The following is a 22,123-nucleotide window of genomic DNA, read 5'->3' as shown; positions in this document are numbered from 1 at the left end:
ACTATCAACCTTAGAAGCAAGGACATCAATTTTACCATGCTTTTCCTCAACGGATTTGTTAAAAGCAGTTTGTGTACTAATAAATTCTTTAAGCATAGCTTCAAGACCAGAGGGTATACTCCTATTATTGTTGTAAGAATTACCATAAGAATTACCATAACCATTACCATTATTAGAAGGATATGGCCTATAGTTGTTACCAGAATTATTCCTATAAGCATTGTTGTTGAAATTATTATTTTTAATGAAGTTCACATCAACATGCTCTTCTTGAGCAACCAATTAAGCTAAAGGAACATTATTAGGATCAACATTAGATCTACCATTCACAAGCATAGACATAATAGCATCAATCTTATCACTCAAGGAGGAGGTTTCTTCAAGAGAATTTACCTAGCTTCTTACCTTGTGGAGCCCTTTCAGTGTGCCATTCAGAGTAATTGATCATCATATCATCAAGAAGCTTTGTTGCCGCGCCTAAGGTGATGGACATAAAAGTACCTCCCGCAGCTGAATCCAATAGGTTCCGCGAAGAAAAATTCAGTCCTGCATAAAAGGTTTGGATGATCATCCAAGTAGTTAGTCCATGGGTAGGGCAATTCTTTACCAAAGATTTCATTCTTTCCCATGCTTGGGCAACATGTTCATTATCCAATTGCTTAAAATTCATTATGCTACTTCTCAAAGATATAATTTTAGCGGGAGGATAATATCTACCAATGAAAGCATCCTTACATTTAGTCCATGAATCAATACTATTCTTAGGAAAAGATAGCAACCAATCTTTAGCTCTTCCTCTTAAGGAGAAAGGAAACAATTTCAGTTTTATAATATCACCATCTACATCCTTATATTTTTACATTTCACAAAGTTCAACAAAATTATTAAGATGGGGAGCAGCATCATCAGAACTAACACCAGAAAATTGCTCTCTCATAACAAGATTTAGTAAAGCAGGTTTAATTTCATAGAATTCTGCTGTAGTAGCAAGTGGAGCAATATGTGTGCATAGGAAATCATTATTATTTGTGCTAGTGAAGTCACACAACTTAGTATTCTCAAGAGTACCCATTTTAGCAGTAGTAAATAAAGCAAACTAAATAAGGTAAAGTAAATGCAAGTAACTAATTTTTTTGTGTTTTCAATATAGAGAACGCAAACAAGACAGTAAATAAAGTAATGCAAGTAACTATTTTTTTGTGTTTTTAATATAGAGAATGCAAACAAGACAGTAAATAAAGTAAAACTAGTAACTATTTTTTTTGTATTTTTGATATAGAGAACAAACAAAGCAGTAAATAAAATAAAGTAAAGCAAGACAAAAACAAAGTAAAGAGATTGGATGTGGGAGACTCCCCTTGCAGCGTGTCTTGATCTCCCCGGCAACGGCGCCAGAAAAAGAGCTTGATAACGCGTGAAGCACACGTCCGTTGGGAACCCCAAGAGGAAGGTGTGATGCGTACAGCAGCAAGTTTTCCCTCAGTAAGAAACCAAGGTTATCGAACCAGTAGGAGTCAAGGGCCACATGAAGTTTATTGGTGACGGAGTGTAGTGCGGCGCAACACCAGGGATTCCGGCGCCAACGTGGAACCTGCACAACACAATCAAAATACTTTGCCCCAACTTAACACTGATGTTGTCAATCTCACCGGCTTGCTGTAAACAAAGGATTAAACGTATGGTGTGGAAAATGATGTTTGTTTGCGAAGAACAGTAGAGAACAGAGTTTGCAGTAGATTGTATTTCAGATGTAAAAGAATGGACCGGGGTCCACAGTTCACTAGTGGTGTCTCTCCAATAAGAAATAGCATGTTGGGTGAACAAATTACAGTTGGGCAATTGACAAATAGAGAGGGCATAACAATGCACATACATATCACGATGACTACTATGAGATTTAATCAGGGCATTACGACAAAGTACATAGACCGCTATCCAGCATGCATCTATGCCTAAAAAGTCCACCTTCGGGTTAGCATCCGCACCTCTTCCAGTATTAAGTTGCAAACAACAGACAATCTTTACTATTAAATGGGAGTTGGTCGTTTGACACTCAACGCAATTTGATGGTCGTCATTGAAACCATCTCATCCGTCCAATCAATCTCACGGTTTCCGCTTCGTTGGATCTAATTTCATAGCAATCATGGTATCATCAATTACGCCATCGATCAATTAGGAAAGATATATTTTCTTGCCTCGGAAAAAAAATCACAACCATCACGGTACAAATTAAGTTGGAAACCATCTAAAGCACTTCGCGTCCATCATAACGATGGTATCAATCAATCAGCCTACAAATTAACTAGGAAAGATACCTTTCCTCTTCTTATCCCACGCTTCCTTTCTCTCAGATTCGATGTGATAGATATGGATCCCATTATATTTGTATTCAGGATGCAATCTCTGGCGACCCATGCCATCTCTCATCTTGTAGCTTCACACGGCCTTCTTCCCCTCTCAAGCGGCGGCGCACCTACTCCCCGACGTTCCTAGGATCCACCGGCGTAGCAACCATGTTTAAGGCATCCGCGCTCGGCGCCAACGCCGGTGTGGTGAGGCGCAATCTTCCGCAGCTTCAGTTCCACATCAGCGATCGAAGTTCGAGGACGGAGGCTTCAACGCCACCGCTGCAAGTAACATCAACAGCGGGGGGCTCCTCGTCCTCCTCTGAGTCCTCCTCCGAGAGCGGCCGCATGTGGTCGGTGTCGTCTCACCGCGTTTTGGAGCCTCCGGCGCTCATCATCCGGCGCATGTGTGCAGCAAGCAGCAAGCCATCGCGCGCCAGGACAATCGACTCTTCCTCTTCAAATTCTCCTTCAAACACGCTGGCAATTCTCTCCGCCTCCTCCGAAGGGGCCACTTTGATAAGACATTGTTTTATCTTCCACTGGCTCAGTAGCCATTGAAATAGGAGGTGCCAATTGTTGACGCTAGACCACCGAGGAACTTCCAACGGTGGCAATGCCATCTTATTTTCGAGATGTCTTTGTCTGGTAGGATTGATAATTATCGTCGCCTCCTTCTGTACAAACACCAACAAGATGTACAGGTTGTAGGCTCATAGTTAAAAGCAAATCTGAGAACATTCTTTCAGAATAGGCTAGGACCAATGTCAGGTTTTATCTACTTCGATGGAGCTAAAAAAAAAAGTTGCTACTTTTAGTTTGCAAGTATCTCTTCTATTTTTTTTTAGCTTGACTTTGTCACAAAATTGTAGCTTCTTAGCAGGCTAATCTTGCATTAATCTTCTCTGAACTTTCACATGATAATTTATATATTAAAATTATTTTTCTTTGTATTGTTGTATTGCAGGCGCACGCACATCAGGATACATTCCAATCAACATTTGGCCACTGAATGGTTTTTTACTTCAAGCTAGATAGGGTTAAGCTAACCTTTTCTGATCCATATTTCCTCTTTTAACCATGTACATGCATTATATCAACACGAAAAAACAAACAAAAAATTAGAGCGACATAAAAAAAATTCCCATTAGATCTATTGTGTGGTGTCATCTTTGTTCATAACTATCTAAATATATTTATCATTTGAATCAGAAGCTTTCCTCCAAATCAGGGTAAAAAGTATGTATCAATCAAGGTTTGCATCATGTCCGACCTAAATATATCATGTTTCTCTGTGTTGTGGGAAATCATCGAGGCCTCCATAAGAAGATCTTGTGGGATGGAAATTATTCTTGTTTTTGGACTAATAATAATATTCAGAGCAGTATTATGAACTCTCATAGTCCTGACAGTGTCACCATTATCGGAAGAAGGTAGTGGAATCCTGCTAAGTCCAAGACACCTTGCAGGAAAATACGTATTGTAAGATATAACAGGTGATCTCACCATTCATGCTCTTGAACAATTTTTTTATTCTTAATTCTTGAAGTGTCTCTGTCTACTGATTTAATATTCTTTAATGAAAATCTGAATTGAGATAAGTCCTAATTGCATATTGAATATTTCATCATTATTAATAGTTATCTATGGTAAGATCCTACCGTGTCAATAAGAAATTATTTTGCAGCTCTAGGAGATTAGGACTCTCTTATTCACGGTCGTAATGCTTTAAGAATAATTCAATATCCTAATAAATGGGTCTCATAAATGTCATATGCGTCAATTAGTCGTTGACGCCAATAATTTCAGTGAACTGAGGATTCAATTGACGCCGCTTACCTAAACAAAATAACATGTCTTGTCGGATTAAGAATGTGATACATTTCATAATGTAGCAAGAGGAAGCAAGCTGAGTATGATTTCCTTCTAAAAATTGATGCTATATGCAACATCATGGTTCTATGGTACATTATTTAAGATTGAGTGCATTTTTAAATTGGATTGTTTCTGGCATTCACTTCAGAGTACATTTCCGTTTTTAGTAATTTTGTACTTTTTGTCTTATTCTATATTCAGCCTGGTCTAAAATATAATAGATAAAGGACTGGTGACCGTGTACATTTAGAGCAAGAGATGATTGAATGCAGAAATAGCTTACATATATGTGCACAGTCTAAGGGCTCCTTTGATTTAAAGGATAGGAAAAGCATAGGAATAGGAAAGGTTTAGGATTGGAATGACATGTCTAATTGAATTCTATAGGAAGATGAAGTTTGTTTGATTGTAGCAAAGGAATTTTTCCATGAGGCATGAGCTAATGCTTTTTTCCTATAGGAATTACACTACAAGATTCCTATAGGATTTTTTCCTATAGGATATGTTCCTATGAATCAAACTACATGTATAGGAAATTTTCCCATAGGAACCAAATCCTACACAATTCCTATGCAAATCCTTTGAATCAAAGGAGCCCTAAGTAGTTTGGTTCAGTTAGCTATGAGGTAATGGTTCTAAGTGGGAGATTTTATAAGCATGCTGAACTCACGTGGTGCCCTCTAACTGTCAAAACTTCTGGCCTGCTAGGACCTAAACAGCTACAGTCGTCTTTGCTAAATAGAAAAACTGAATAAGAACTGATTATGTCCTTCCCTCTTTGTATCTTACTGTAAGGCTGCACTTGCTCTAAAAAAACTGCACATTATTTGCTTACTCTAGCTAGGTAATATTTGCTGGATTTTAAAGTCCTGTCATCCGTAGTGCTCATGTTAGGGAATCTTCCGGAAAATTTCACATTCAGAATTGATAGATTCAAATAAGTGATGGAACAATATTTACAGTGATGGTACCGTTTGATATTAACCCAGTATATATATGTATGTCATTTATTGGATTTCCCCAATTGTCACATGCTCAATCTCCTGAGATATCAGCATGGTAAATATTTCTGGACATGTTTTTTCTGCAATATGGAAAATGCAAAATTATGGCAAAATATATTCTACTTTGTGTCACTAACATCCTTGTCTTTGATGTGATCATTGAGACCTTTATCCCATGAATTACAAATTCTTATTCTCTCCGTATTTGACTGTTTGAGCATTGTTGTCACCATCTGCTATCTTTTAAACATTGTTTCATGTGCCATATTTCTATTAGAAAAATCCAGTTGAATCGAATTATTCTTGTATCAATTTAGTTTGCCTTCTAGCTAGATATAGAGTCATATGAAGTTAACAAGCTATTTAACTACTACTTGCTTCCATTAGTAATTTATTTTACATCCTTGCATATACGAGGTCTCATGCTTTGCTTTGTGATGTTCTCAACTACTTTACATTAGAAAATAGCAATCATGAAAAAGATGGATTCCTCATTCACTTATATGTCACACATTCACTTTTATGATACTATGTTCGGGAGACTTCAAGTTGCTGCTTGTACAGGCATGGCATATACACTTGTATCTTATATGTTTTTTAATATCTTAAGTAAGAGATGTTTTTTTCTTTTTGCTTCTTCCATTGATTTATGATGATGCAGACGTATCAAGATTTGCATAATTCCTAGCCCAAATGCATCTAATCAGAATTTGACCTAATAAATGGTTAATCGTTGTACATCAAGATTATATACTATAAATTAAGATATGTTGGTAGCTGAATATTTAAAACTTGTCGATACATTCTTTTTGAATGCTAGGAGAAACATGGAATCTTTTGCTTTGATTCAACAGGGTAGCGTATTGATTCATTGGTTTCGAAGGAGAGAGTGAAGCATGTGATCTACTGCTTTTTTCAAGATCAGGATAAATGATGGTGCAACAGATCGATGGGGACAACGAGAGTGGGAAGAAGAGAGAAGAGTTTGACACATTATCTTCTTTCCAGATGGGGTGGAGATGAGAAACCAAACTGTAGGGCCGTGTGAGGGTCATGATAAAGAGGGTGAATGATGTTGATATTGTTTCTTGTGCATCTTTATTGTCAGTATTAAGGTTGAAAATCTCATTTGAATAAATATATCAATTTTTATCTATATCCGTGGTGTTGAAGGGGAGATGATCAAGGGAGGAGGAAGCGACACTCAAGGGTAAGAGGGTGAGAAATGAAATCCCTAGAGAGGGGAAGGGGTGAATGTTGGTTACCATATAGCAATAATTCGGGGTAAAACACGTTATTAATTTGGGATATAGTAAGACATCACATTTAGATCACTCTCTACACACATTCATTAAATATAAAACCATCTAAAAAATGTTTATAGATTGTGTTTTATATTTCCGTAGCAACGCACGGGCACTCAACTAGTTGCATTAAGTATGGTGCGTAATGTAATCAACACAAATATCCTTAGACAAAGCATTGATGTTTTATCCCTAGTGGCAACAGCACATCCACAACCTTAGAACTTTTTGTCACTGTCCCAGATTCAATGGAGGCATGAACCCACTATCGAGCATAAATACTCCCTCTTGGAGTCACAAGTATCAACTTGGCCAGAGCCTCTACTAGCAACGGAGAGCATGCAAGAACATAAACAACACATATATGATAGATTGATAATCAACTTGACATAGTATTCCATATTCATCGGATCCCAACAAACACAACATGTAGCATTACAAATAGACGATCTTGATCATGATAGGCAGCTCACAAGATCTAACATGATAGCACAATGAGGAGAATACAACCATCTAGCTACTGATACGGACCCATAGTCCAAGGATGAACTACCCACACATCAGTCCGGAGGCGATCATGGTGATGAAGAGTCCTCCGGGAGATGATTCCCCTCTCCGGCAGGGTGCCGGAGGCAATCTCCTGAATCCCCCGAGATGGGATTGGCAGCGGCATCTCTGGAACTTTTTCCGTCTCGTGGCTCTCGGTCTTCTGGAAGCTCCGTGGAAAAATAAGACCCTGGGCGTTGATTTCGTCCAATTCCGAGAATATTTCCTTTGTAGGATTTCTGAAACCAAAAACAGCACAAAACAGGAACTGGCGCTTCGGCATCTTGTCAATAGGTTAGTGCCGGAAAATGCATATAAATGATGTATTGTGTGTATAAAACATGTGAGTATTGTCATAAAAGTAGCATGGAACATAAGAAATTATGGATACGTTTGAGACGTATCAATTGCCCAAATCATTGAAAGCCTCAGACACTTTGTTAGCTTCACGACCGGATCCTGTGATTACGCAGATCGGATGATATGTTGCTATTGTGTTTTCATTAGACTCAGGGTCGGTGACACCATCATATAGATCGGCGAAGACCTCCCTACTACCAGTAGAGTTGTTGATGTTGATGAAGTCCAAGTTGGTGAAGCTTTGCGAGTCGCTATCTTGAGAGAGATCGGTTCCCGTGAACGACCTGAAAGTCATGTCACCGAAAAGATCGGCGAGTACCCAGCCGTTGGCGGGCTTGGTGAAGCATGACGACGAAACTTCCTTGTCGCCTGACTCAATAGATGATGTTGACGACCCCGAGTAATCGGGCTCGACCGCCAACGGTCCCGAAAAAATCGATGCCGCCTGACGATGCGATCCTTCTTTCCCGACGAGGAAGCGGAAGCTCCCGAAAATCATCTCCTTTGGCTCCTCCAGATCGACATATGCATGCAAACGGGCGGGGGGGGGGGGTGAGGAACAAAATCTGTGAGATCAGGTTGGACTCATTTACCTCCGTCCATCACGTTGCTTGCTGTTGACGATGCCATCGAGATCAGGACCTTGCGACCTCCAATTCCCACATACGGCGTCAATTGACAAGGGATTAACTTGTCAATGCCTACATGTTGTAGACTTAGGGTTTCGTAAGAAGTAGAGGGCAAGTAGATCTCGAAGGTTCAACCGAACAAAGGTGCTCAACTCGAAATTACAGTGGCTAGGGTTACAATGGTTCAATCCTTTCCTCATCCCTCGGCTTCCCCTTTATATAGGAGGCGAAGCCAAGACTTTTCCGTGTCGTACAAATTACAAACAGTTGAGCCGTATTGGGCTTTTTCCTATATTGATACAAATTTCCTATCACAACAAAACTTTCCTAACCCCAAAGCCTTCAAACTTCTGGGCCTGCAAAGCTTTGAGTCCATGGTCCTCGTACTTTCTCATACACCCATGGTACTTATTCGACATGCATGTTAGGCATACCTATGTTCGTTGCTAGCAGAGTAGCTTAGGTCAAAGTTCCTCCATCTTGTCGTTTCTTATTATATATGAGTTGTTTGATTTGCAGTGCAATTATTGTCACGTCTACTCTATTTGTATGTGTTGTGATGTTCTTCATGTCAAGCTTCATCTATTCGATGTGTCCCACGAACGTTGTCTGAGATTTGACAAAAAATTGAATGTATCTACCGATAGTACTAGCAAAGGCAACCAAACGTTCGAACTGATGGAAAGGTCTAGTATAATCCACTTATACACTTCACAACACTTCTTACCAGCCCAGCAGTACCAAACATTACAACATGCCTTCCAACAAACGTACTGGTGGAGTACTCCATATTTACGTGCCTTAAAAATATTTCGTTTGATTCCGATTGCAATTTAATTATTATAAAGCTAGCTTGTTTGGTCAATGCATTGGTGTGTTTCTTTGAAGTGTTTGATTTTAGAAAGCACACCAACAGGTGGCACCAACGCTTCCGCTGGGCCGCAAAAGGATATCGGCATATGTGCCCCATGATGAAGATGATGTTCTGGTTTCCTTATATGACCAAAAGCTTCAGCCCTCACCAGATATATTGACATCTAAGATCCTAGTTCCTCCATATCGTTGTGCCTTATAATATATACAAGTCACCTTCACGTGCTTTTCACTTTATGAATACTATGACAGAATCCGTGCGTTGCTACGGCTATCAATGATATATTATATACTGAAAAATATACTTGTTTCAAAATTTCACAATTTTAGCAAAAGATACAGAACTTATGTATTCGCAAGAAACTGACTGTTCTTCTATGTTGAAGTTACCTAACACCAACATCATGTAAAAGTCATAGCTAGTCATAGCTACACAACACGAAAGATATAAATAGATGGTTCAATTGTTGCATATACTAGGGTGAAGGCTTCTCCTGCACACTGATGCAATTCTTAGACCAGGTTGCTAGAAGTTAGAACAAATCCATTGATGCATGTCCATTGCAACCGATGGAGGATATCCAACATAGATAAGGAATATTTGGAAATAGCCCAATCTTTCGTTGGCGCCGCCGCTAGGGCGTTGGGAACCTCACTGGGAGCGCTCTCACTGGCTCCTTCGCGGATGGCCGTCGACAGCACTGCCGTTTCCCCCAGCTCCTATGAGTCCCGACACAATGGATCCCACAGCTGCGGACGGTGCTCCCCTCTGCGTACATGGCCCTCGGGCTGGCATCTCCGGCGGCAACAATGTCTGCAGAAGAAATCGCTCATGGCGCTGGTGCTGAACTGCGGTTCGCCTTGTTGCTTCAACTTCGATTCGATCTAGAACGATTCTTGTGTTGTTGCTTATTGGATTATATACGGGAATCATCTGTTGTAGAGCCGGACATGGATTTCCACCTTGTTTCTAAACTTTACTTTCAAACAGAACGGGACACGGTTTGTTATGAAGGCATCGGGGCTGGAGTTGTTCAGTTTACGGCCAAACTCTCCGTGGTGCAATTTACGAGAGAGGGATACTCACGAAAAAAGAGGAAGAAATCTTCCTCCCTCCCACCAGCTTGTACGGACCATCGAGGTGCTCGATGCCGGACTAACAGCCTCTCGTTTTCACTATTTTGCCACATCGGAATTTTCATTACAGATCTCTATATCTTTATGTGCCTTCTGGCTATTTCTAGAAACATGTATTGCAAATTATAGCGCTGAACAGGGAAAAGCGAGTCTTTGCAGCCATATATTTCAAAGACGGGCGGCCGTGGGACAAATATAGTTCTGCTTCTACTCTTTATAGTCATGTATCTAGCCCTATATAAAACCTCTAATATGTTCCTTTTTATGTATTATAAACTCTCCAATATTTGTACGCATCAGAGGTGTCCCATCGTTTGGAATTAGATGCAACATGCACTGAAAACTTTCATCGTTGCTCGATCTGACTCCGTAGAATCTTAAACAATGATATGATGCCATTATCTTGGTTGTATGTATATCTGAAATCTTAAATAGTGATGTGCTGTTGAGCTAAAATGGCCTTTGGTGCTCGTGTTGTCATTGCCGGTGTTGCTTGATTTCTCTCAGAAGATAGTCAGCTGATCTGAAGAGTTCCTCAGATAAATCGGTATATGTACCATGTGACAATAATATGTGCCTTTTTTCACATCTAAATCTGGATATGTACCTCACATAACTTACCACTTCATCGTACGTTGTACTATATCTCGCATTGCATCAAATAATCCCCGGAGCATCCGATAGTTGGATGATGGTCTCGTCCATCGAGACGTCGCGTCACCACACCAGAGTCGTGTGTTTCGCGTCGATGCAGATGCCAAGTCAAGGTTCTCTCCTTTGTTAGAGATCTGAATTGCTGAAGGAGCCTTTCATGGTCTCATTGTCGACCTTCTTCGTCTTCAGGTTGTCAGAGCAGGTAAGCACAACACCGGCAGTTTCTTCCAATCAGTATGTCCTCGATCAGACTGAGCGCGGCGTTGAACCTGCCATTTCGGTCTAACATGCCGTCACATGGGCATAGTGTGAGGGTGCCGGGGAGGCGCCTAGCCGGGCATGCTTGAATCCAAGGACGTCAAACGCGAAAACGCGAGCCTTGCTGGCACGATGTCGTCCCCCTTGAGAGGCCGTGTCGTGGTGTCGGCGCAAGTCACGACAACATCGAGGTAAACAGATCATTGACCATCATTGTGCTCTTCCTTGACCATCATTGCCAGCGTGTGGCCCACGATCTATCTTGTGCAGCGGTGCTCCTCTTGATCCCGACATGCTTGGTTTCCTCCTACTCCTCCTTGACCTCCAGCGTGGTGGGCACCCTGCGCGTGTGGTATACATCTGCGTCTCTGGAAGCTGTGCTAGCGCCTGCCCCCGTCCACGACTCAGCTTTCGTTCATTTTCTGCGCTTGCTTAGATTGATTTGCTGTCAGGCAATCTATTGCTCCCATATTTATTGGTCTAGAGCCAGAGAAGGCAAGACTTCAAGATGAATTCTGATTCTGACATGCAAGCATAGTCCTAAACGGAGATCTCTACCAGGACGCGGGGGAGCACTTTTGGCTAAAAACAAAGCGACGAACGATCGTACACTCCAAATCAATCTGTCTTTCTCGTACCTAACCATACCAAACCACGAAAACACTTCTCCCTTTAATATTAAGTATAGATACTGTTCGAATTTTGCATCTTAATTTTTGTATTTTCTTTGTTTCTTCAACGATATCTGAATTTTGTTAAAATTCGTATTTGAACATATTTTATGACTGAAAGGACGAGATGTCGCCTGGGTGGGGGGGGGGGGTGAATAAGCGTTTTAAAAACTCGTAAAACTCGTACGGATTTGGCTTGTAAGAATGCGGAATTAAACTAATGTTTATTTTACAAGCACAAATCCTAAATATGCTAGGCTCACCTAAGTGCAACAACAACAACTAGAGCCAAACAAGATAGGCACAAGATATATGTAGCACAAGTGATAGCAAGATATATGTACTTCAAACACGATGGCTATCACAAGAAAAGAAAGCTCGAGTATAGAAATAACCGAGGCACGCGGAGACGAGGATGTATTCCCGTGTTCCCTTCCTTTACAAGAAGGTATGTCACGTTTGAAGGTGTGGAGGTCCCACGAAGGATTTCCCAACGCCACGAAGGCTCACCCTATTCTCCGAGCCAAACCCACGAATGATAATGACCCTTTCATTATGGTTAGCTTTTCCTTCACTCCGGAGATGGCAAGCTCCAAAACCACTTCACAAGCTCCACGAAGGAGAAACCCGGGCCTCTTCACAATCTTCCTTGAAGAGATCACCGCAGCAGCAACCGCCAAGCCAACTAGGAGGTCTCCCTCCAAGAGTAACAAGCTCACGGTCTCTCACTCGAACTAATCGTGATGGAGAGCTCAACACTATGTAATGATGCAAAGCAAGAACACTAGAGGTGTTCAAATCCTTCACACTCAAATCCCACCAAAGCAACAGATGCTAGGATGATATTAGAGAGGAAGAACAAAGGAGAAAATCAACAAATGACTCCAAGATCTAGATCCCATGAGTTCCCCTCACTTAGAGGAGAAATGGATTGGTGGAGATTGCAGATCTAGATCTCCTCTCTTAGATCCCTCAAGAATGAGCAAGAATCATGGGAGGGAAGGTAGAGGAAGAAAGCTCAAGAGGTTTAACAATGGTGGTCAAAACGTGCTCAAGAACCCTAGAAAACTGTTGGGGAAGAAGCCCCTTTTATAGCCCAAGGGAAAATATAACCGTTGGGGCAGATCTGGGAGTTTTTTTCGTGTAGCCTGGCAAACCGGGCCAAACTGGGCCAGGGACCGGGCCGCCTGGCGGGAGAGCCGGTCAGACCGGGCCAGGGACTGGACACCCCTGAAAGTCCCTGATACGTCTCAAACGTATCTATAATTTCTTATGTTCCATGCTAGTTTTATGACAATACTCACATGTTTTATATACACTTTATATCATTTTGATGCATTTTCCGGCACTAACCTATTAACAAGATGCCGAAGCGCCAGCTCTCGTTTTCTCGCTGTTTTTGGTTTCGAAATCCTACACAAGAAATATTCTCGGAATTGGACGAAACAAAAGCCCACGGTCTTATTTTCCACGGAGCCTTCCAGAAGTCCGAAGAGGAGACGAAGAGGGGTGTCGAGGCGGCCACACCCTAGGGGGGCGCGGCCCCGCCCCTGGCCGCGCCGCCCTATGGGGTGGGCCCTCGAGCGTCCCCGACTCTGCCCCTTCGCCTATATATTCTCTTCGTCGCGAAAACCCTATTACCGAGAGCCACGATACGAGAAAAGTTCCAGAGACACCGCCGCCGCCAATCCCATCTTGGGGGATTCAGGAGATCGCATCCGACACCCTGCCGGAGAGGGGAATCATCACCGGAGGGCTCTACATCACCATGCCCGCCTCCGGACTGATGCGTGAGTAGTTCATCCTTGGACTATGGGTCCATAGCAGTAGCTAGATGGTTGTCTTCTCCTCTTGTGCTATCATGTTTAGATCTTGTGAGCTGCCTATCATGATCAAGATCATCTATTTGTAATGCTACATGTTGTGTTTGTTGGGATCCGATGAATATGGAATACTATGTCAAGTTGATTATTGATCTATCATATATGTGTTGTTTATGATCTTGCATGCTATCCGTTGCTAGTAGAGGCTCTGGCTAAGTTGATACTTGTAACTCCAAGAGAGAGTATTTATGCTCGATAGTGGGTTCATGCCTCCATTGAATCTGGGACAGTGACAGAAAGTTGTAAGGTTATGAATGTGCTGTATCCACTAGGGATAAAACAACAATGCTTTGTGTCAGCATATTTGTATTGTTTACATTACGCACAGTACTTAATGCAATTTTCTGTTGTTTGCAACTTAATACTGGAAGGGGTGCGGATGCTAACCCGAAGGTGGACTTTTTAGGCATAGATGCATGCTGGATAGCGGTCTATGTTTTTTGTCGTAATGCCCTAAGTAAATCTCATATTAGTCATCATGATATGTATGTGCATTGTTATGCCCTCTCTATTTGTCAATTGCCTAACTGTAATTTGTTCACCCAACATGCTATTTCTTATTGGAGAGACACCACTAGTGAACTGTGGACCCTGATACGTCTCAAACGTATCTATAATTTCTTATGTTCCATGCTAGTTTTATGACAATACTCACATGTTTTATATACACTTTATATCATTTATACGCATTTTCCGGCATGATGGGGATATGCTCATAGGGGGTGGGTCGCCAGTCCCACTCGCCACGAAGATGGAGGCCCAGGTGGATCGCCAGTCGCCCGAGCGACTGGACCCTAAGGCGACTGGGCCGAAGTCCTAAGGAGAAGATCTGCGTGCCGGATAAGAAGATTACTTGCAGGAAGGGTCGCGAATCCCGTATTAGTAGCAACTGATACGATTCGGAGTTATCCTCTTGTAACCCTAGATCGGGGGTGGATATATAAACCCCCAGGCTAAACCCTAGACTACAGATCATCTGAGATCCAATCTCCCCATTGTAAGCTCTTGGCTCCGTGCCGACTGAGCCCCCCCATTGTAATTCTCCACTGAGCAATAAGATCTAGCAGGACGTAGGCCTTTTACTCTCCGGAGGGGCTGAACCTGGGTAAAACCTTGCGTCCCTTGCACCTCGATCCACAGATGGCAATGTTCCCTTTCCCCCGCATCAATGAAGTGTTACCCCCTGTAGCATCTGCCGTAGTCATATCCATGACAGTGGCGCCCACCGTGGGGAATGGGACATCAAGCCTCCGAGCTGCGGCGAGGCCCTATTCGCCAATACGACGGTTGGTCGCTTCTGGTAGGATGATCGCCACGGGCAACTTCTTCCACATCCAGCCAAGCACCTACCGGCCTGCCTCATCACCCCTCGAGCACGCTTGGATGGTGCCGATCGGCACGATCAACCTCTTCGTTGGGCTCGCCGGTGTCAGCGACCCCACCGAGCCTCGTCCCGGTCGACCACACGATCCCTTCGCGCCGGGCCAACTCCTCACTGCTACTCGCTCGGTCACCGGCGCAGTGTACGTAGAGGCCGAGCCGGCCCTGGAGGACGACGCCGACACGGCAGCCACGGCGCTAGTCGCCGACTCCATCGTCGCGGCATCAGCCGCCGACTCCACTGTTGTAGCATTGGCCGCCGAATCCATCGTCGCAGCATCCGTCGCCGACTCCACCGCCGCGGCATCAGTCGCCGGATCCACCGCCGCGTCACCAACCACCGGTTCCATCACCGCGGCATTGTTCAAGGACTCCATCTCCCTAGTCTCTCACCCGAGTGACTTTGAGGACGACTCCGTTCTCTCCCTCTTCGGCAGCGATTCCGAGTCGGACTCCGTCGAGGCCCCGCGCTACCAATATCCAACCGCCGTCTTCATGGCGGGAGGTGAGGAGAAGCCTCCGAATGACGCCTTCACCACACCCCTCCCTGCAACCGCCACCGCGACCGAGATTGAGGCGCATCGGGCGGCCCTCGAAGAACAGAGGAAGAAGGAGCTCGCCGAGCGGCAGAAATTCCGCCTCGAGCAAGACGAGGTGAGAGCTGTGTATCACTATCGCCAACAGCGCAATCGCCTGCGCATGGAGCGCGCCCGTGCGCACGAATTCCCCAGTGCGCGTCTCAACTTCGACGACCCGGGCGGAGAAGTCCGGACCGCCCGAGTCCAGAACCCCGACATCCCCGAAGGAAGTCGGGCTGCCGCCGGTAGGACGGCGCATGGAGCGCCACCGCCACCGCCACCACCACCACCACCACCACCACCCGAAGTTCCCCGGGCGGAAGTCGACGCCAATGGCCTACCCCTACACTCGTCTCCAGCCGACAACGTCGCAGCCGCCCAAGCTGTCCTTGCAAGGCTCCCCGAAACGGGAGATGGCACGATCCTCGTCCAGCATGCTAAGGCCCTGGTTGCCAAGGCCTTGGAGCAGCAACACGCCACCGCCGACTCACAAGGGCGACTCTACTCGCGCTCATCCGCTAGCCGCGCAGCGTCTTCAGGAGCGGCAAACCGCGCGGCCGCCAACGTCAACAACTGCCCGCCGCCAGCGCCACACGCGGCCCACTCGACTAACAACCGAATCGAGCCGCGCCCCGCGCGAGTGATGGTCGCCGCCAATGGGCAGCCCGTCGACGCGCGCACCCACATCGTCAATGATCAAGAATGGCGGGTTCAATCAAGTCGGCCCCGCCTGTTTTGGCCCGATGATCAGAGGCGAGCCTTACCCCGTAGGGTTCAAGGGGCCCCGCGACATCGAGAAGTACGATACTCACATCGACCCCACGGTCTGGATCGACTCGTACGCCATGGCAATGGGCATCCAAGGCCATTCTGAGTTGCTCGCGGCACGTTACTTGCCTCTCATGATGGACGGTGTAAATCGCCATTGGTTCAACACCCTCACCGCAAACAGCATCGACTCCTGGGAAGAAGCTCGTGCCGCGTTCATCCAGCACTTCGCCAGCGCGTATACCCGCGCGACCACCATAGAACATCTGGATCGCTGTGTCCAGGGCCCGCGCGAGTTGACTCGCCGATGGGTGCAGCGCTGGCAAGTGTTATCACCAGGATTTGGCCGAGTCAGAGGTGGGCCACGATTGAGATAGCCTTGAAGATATACCTGAAAGGAAAAACAAGAATTGGCCTTATACACGAAGTTGGGCTGAATTGCCCATGTATCTGTAATATAGTAGATCGCATCTTAGATTAAAAGTTAGAGTTTTACTCGTGCACGGTTAGGTGCACGCCCACATTAGAAAGTCCCCTGGACTATAAATATGTACCTAGGGTTTATGGAATAAACAACAACTCACGTTCAACCCAAACAAACCAATCTCGGCGCATCGCCAACTCCTTCGTCTCGAGGGTTTCTATCAGGTAGCGACATGCCGCCTAGATCGCATCTTGCGATCTAGGCAAGCACAAGCCCCACGTTGTTCATGCGTTGCTCGTACCGAAGCGCTTTTGATGGCGAGCAACGTAGTTATCATAGATGTGTTAGGGTTAGCATTGTTCTTCGTTTAAGCATGCTTACGTAGTGCAACCCTTGCATATCTAGCCGCCCTCACACCTATCTCAGGTGTGGGGGCGGCACCCCGCTTGATCATTATTCAGTAGATCTCGATCCGTTACGATTGCTCCTTGTTCTACAAGGATTAGTTTAATATCCGCAATAGTTAGGCCTTACAAAGGGGGAGGATCCAAGGGCACGTAGGGTGGCGTTCGCAAGTCCTAAACAGGATGTTCCGAGGATCAACTTCATGTTGGTTTTTAGGCCTTGTTTAGGATCGGCTTACGAGCACCGTGCGTGGCCGCGAGGCCCAACCTCGGAGTAGGATGATCCGATTATGCGGTGAAAACCCTAAATCGTCGTAGATCTCATTAGCTTTATCTTGATCAAGCAGGACCACCAAGTATTCGTGCACCCCGTACGAATCATGGGTGGATCGGCTCTTTGAGCCGATTCACAGGATAACCCGAGAGCCGATCGAGGCTCGTATTTAATGTTTACATGTATGCCCCGCAGAAACTAAGCGAGGCATCCCCATCACCTTCCCGACCAGGTATAGGTCAGGTGGCACGCCCTTGCACTTCGCATCGCCGCGTGTGACCGAAGAGCATTGCGGGCCGTCGCCGGGAGGGGTCTCAGCCAGCCGCAGCTCTAGGCTCTTCCCGGCTCTACGGTGTTGACAAGGCCGCTGCCCGCCGGTGGGTTTTGGCAAGTCAACACATTCTCGGCACGCCCGGTGGGACAAACGTCTACATCAACCACATCGCCATCTACATCCGAGATGGCGGACGGCACGCCGCTCACCTACGAGGAGCCGCCCGACGAGCTCAAGAAGCAATACAACGAGATCAAGGCCACCCTCGAAGCCGACCTCATCGGCTCTTTCGCAGAACCCGTTCCCATGGCATCGATGGAAGGGATTCTCACCGCAAGGTGCACTCGATGGGATAGACCTCTCTCGCCCCGTCGGAGGAACGCACCAGGGACTCGCGGCAGGAGATCAACTACTTGGTGGCTCACTCGCTACATCGCCACTCGAAAACTTGGTCAACGTGTTGGAGCGTGTCGCTCCGCGCGTAATCCAGGAGATCATGAGCCACCGCACTCGCCGTCGGACCAGCTCTCGGGACTCATCAAGGAGAGTTGCCATTCCGAGTCCCGTCCACCGCTGCCATATGCGTTGGCAGCACCTCGCCGAAGTGCCGACTACACCGGCATTCGTCGTCTCACAAGATTGGTGGTGACCCTAGTGACTACCAGTTCTTGATCGAGGCGCCTAAGGAGATCCCTCAAGGATACGCGTGCACGTATGTGCCGATTGTGGTAATCGGGCACTCACAAACCAGGCCACAACATCGGGGACTCCGGCGAAGACAGGAGGAACGTCGCAATCGCAGCTTGAGAAGCGTACGTGGCTAACTAAGTACGCCACACCGACGAAACTTCCCGAGCCCAGCCTCCCGCAGCTTGGCTCGCAGCTGGAAAAGCAAACATGGCTGGCTAAGTACGCCACCCCGGCGAATCTTCGCAGTGCAACTCCTACAGCCAAGCACAGCGGATCGATCGCACCATACCGAGAGACCAGCTCGGCATGGTGCCGAAAAGAAGGGCGATCGGCTATTCCAAGCCGTACCCCGACGATTACGAGATGATCCCGCCGCCACCTAAATATCGGCTCCCCGACTTCTCCAAATTCGTGGATCAGATGGCTCCAGCTCCATCGAGCACGTCGGCCGATATTTGGCTCAACTAGGACCGGCTTCGGTGCTCTGATCAGCTACGCGTGAGGCTCTTTTCACAGTCCCTCACGGGATCGGCTTTTGGATGGTACACCTCTTTGCCAACGAAACTCCATCCGAGCCTTGGAAGCAATTGGAAGAACAGCTCCATATGCAATACCATTCAGGAGCTTCCGAGTCTAGCATTGCCGATCTAGCACAACTACGTCGAAGCGCGGGAAACGGTGACAGAGTACATCCAGCGCTTCAGGAATCTTAGGAACCGATGTTATTCGGTTCGTATAACCGAAAAGGAAGCGACCGAGTTGGCGTAGCGGCCTTGCAACACAGCTCAAGGACATGGCCTCCCAAGCAGATTATCCTCGCTAGCGCACATGGTTCGAAACTATCAGCATATGAACAGCGCCACCCGGACCTCGTACCAAGACAAGTTCAAGCGTGCGTAGTCATGGTCGATACAGAGGAAGATGAAGTGCTCGCGGGAGACCAAGAAGTGGCAATGGCTGAGTGGACTCGGGGAGGAACCCCGTGTCCCGCAAATGGGTAAAGCCACCAGGGCCGCCCGGGGATTTGATTTTGACGTGACCAAGACCGAACAAATCTTCGACCTCCCGCTCAAGGAGAAACAAGCTTGACGATTCCTCGAAGGTCTCAAGTTCCCGACGGCGAAAGAGCTAAACGGAAAGCCGTACTGCAAGTTCCACAACTCGCTCTCCCATGCCACCAACGACGGCAGGGTGTGGCGTCAGCACATCCAAGCGGCGATAGAGAAGGGGCGGCTAATTTTCAACCAGGACGCCATGAAGGTCGACACCCAACCCTTCCCCGCCGTTAACATGGTGGAAGTCACCTACCCCGAGGGTTGCCACCAGGTCCCTCGTTCAAGCATCAACATGGTAGGACCCGGGAACCACTCGGCAAAGATGGAGATGAGGGCAGCTGCTCTCATAGCAAGGATACAGAGGAGGCCGCTCCACGCGATCGGCTCCGTCATGATGGCAAGCGCTACGTCGCGCAGGGAGAGGTGAAGAATATAAGATATCGACGACCCTCTCTCGATCACCTCCTCAACAAATATGTGAGTCGGCATGACCAACGCCGACGGTCCAATCATGATGATAGAGGAGATCGTCCGGCTAGAGAAGCCGAAGACATCGTCGGCAGGATCGCGATGAGGAGGAGCACGAGCGCCGTGCCACGGAAACATCAAGGGAGCAAGATGACAACGCTGGACATCGGGACCGCCCCTTCTTCGTACACTCGCTGGGATTCAGGAATGAGCCGATTGCCCACAATCGGCAATTGCCCGTAATGCAACAAGAAGAAGAAGGAGGCAGCCAACGTGTCCGTGTTCGAGCGCCTAGGGCCTCTCCCGCCACAAAGCAAACGCGCCGAGTCACCTCGTTGGGCAGATCTGGAGGATTCGAAGACGAGGGAGAAGTAGAAGAAGACAGTACCACCGGCCAAGGTGGTGCCCCGACGGACTCAGCCGTTCCCAAAAGCGCAGGGTTCAGCGATTGCGCGGCCTGGAGGAAGCCGAAAGGTTATACCTGCATACGCTAAGGAAGGCACGACCTGATCTGGCTGCAAAGGTTCAGCAAACCCTGGATGAAGAGGGTCGTCCACGAAAAATGGAGTGGCGCCCTAAACAGAGGAAAGCCGATGATGAGACATCGGCTGGCACAAACATGGTGCTCGTTCTTCCGACGAAGCTCAGTGCTCCACGGTTACACGATACATCCAAGGTGGACGATAGCAAGCGCACCAACATGATAAAGTCAGGGATTGGGCTGGTTCGTCTATCCGGCCCGAGCGAGTAGCAAGAGCACATCAATGAGCGAACATGGCGAGGCTGATCCTTGTGATCGGCCCCAAAAATTTATGAAGGGAACTTACAAAACCTTCACCGAGCAAGCAACGTGGAGGCCGATTCCAGACAATCGGCCAAAATTATCCTCACCCACCATTCTCGCCCGGGTTCAACATGTTATCCAACAGTAGCCGATACCATCAATTCTCTTGACAGAATCGGCTCGGGGGCACCTGTGTAGATAAAATACGAGGATATGCAACGGAAGCATCTCATCTTCTGGTGATGGGTATTGGAATATGGGGGCCGATGCACAGGTCGGCCGTAAAAAAAAATGAATATGGGGGCCGATGCAGCAGGCATCGACTTAAGGATGTGGAAGCCGATGTGTGGCCATCGACTCAAGGGGGATAACTGTTATGATCAGAGGGTCAATGGAGCACAAAGGGAGATTTTTTATGAAGGAACTCCTCAATGGAGTAGTCTGGAGGCTCGGATCCTCTCTTCAAGAGCAATGTCACCAAAGGAAAGGAGCCGGTCTGGCCGGCAAGAACTGAGGAAGCTCGGGGGGCAGCTCACCTTGAAGGCTCTCTGCTTTGAGAAGCCGATTTGTGTTCGAATCGGCTGGCTCTGCATAAGAAACTCCCTCATACATGATCAAGACCAGGTCCAGACAGCTAATTTGCGTATCCTCGTCTCTGTTTTGCCTTGGCTGAGACTCGGGGGGCAACAGGCCTGGTAGATGCTCTATTGAGGAACCGATTGAAGTACCATCGGCTGATCTTCGTTGCAACCTTCTTCGTAAAACGATGAGCGCTCGCTAAGGAGTTGAAGAATAGAAGGATGAATGTCGAAGGACCGATGCGTTGCTATCGGCTCATTACACATTGGCAAAGGGGACGAATCGGCAAGGTCAGTAGAAGAGGGAATCGGCTCAATTAAACTCAGAAGAAATGGGCAAAATCAAATTGGGGAACAGTTCTTCATTGATAGGCGAGATTTCTTACATAAAGAGCTAATTGCTCTCAAAAGGAAATACTAGGGGATACATTGCCCCATCTACTACTACCGGCCCTATTCTAGAAGTCCTATCTACGGGCCATCACCGCCCTCGTCGTCGCCGTCGTCGCCGCTGCTCCGGCGCCGCTCCCGGCGGACTCGTCGTCCCTCCAGTGGCCGCCGACCGGGCCCTCGTTGTCCTCATCTTCTTCGTCGCCGTCATCGTCGCGTCGAGGTTGCCCGGCCACGGGCGGAACCGCTTGGCCGGCGGCTCGCTCGGAGGAGGTCTCATCCTCCTCCTCTTCCTCGCTCCTCCTCCTCCCCGGAAGAGGTGAAGTCGTCCAGGAGAAGCTGGTCGTCGTCGCTCTCCTCCTCCGTTTCCCCGACCGGCGAGGAAGCGGAGATCGCTCTCCCCGTCGGTCGAGGACTTGTCGTCCTCCGACCAGCATGGAGAAGTCGTGGCTAGACTCCTCCCCGGCCGCAATGGCGCGGCGGGTGTTGGCCGCGTGGACCTCCGCCGGGTTGTA

The sequence above is a fragment of the Lolium rigidum genome, chromosome 3 (genome assembly GCF_022539505.1).
Source record: "Lolium rigidum isolate FL_2022 chromosome 3, APGP_CSIRO_Lrig_0.1, whole genome shotgun sequence".
Classification (NCBI taxonomy): Eukaryota; Viridiplantae; Streptophyta; class Magnoliopsida; order Poales; family Poaceae; genus Lolium; species Lolium rigidum.
This window is presented reverse-complemented; position numbering follows the sequence as displayed.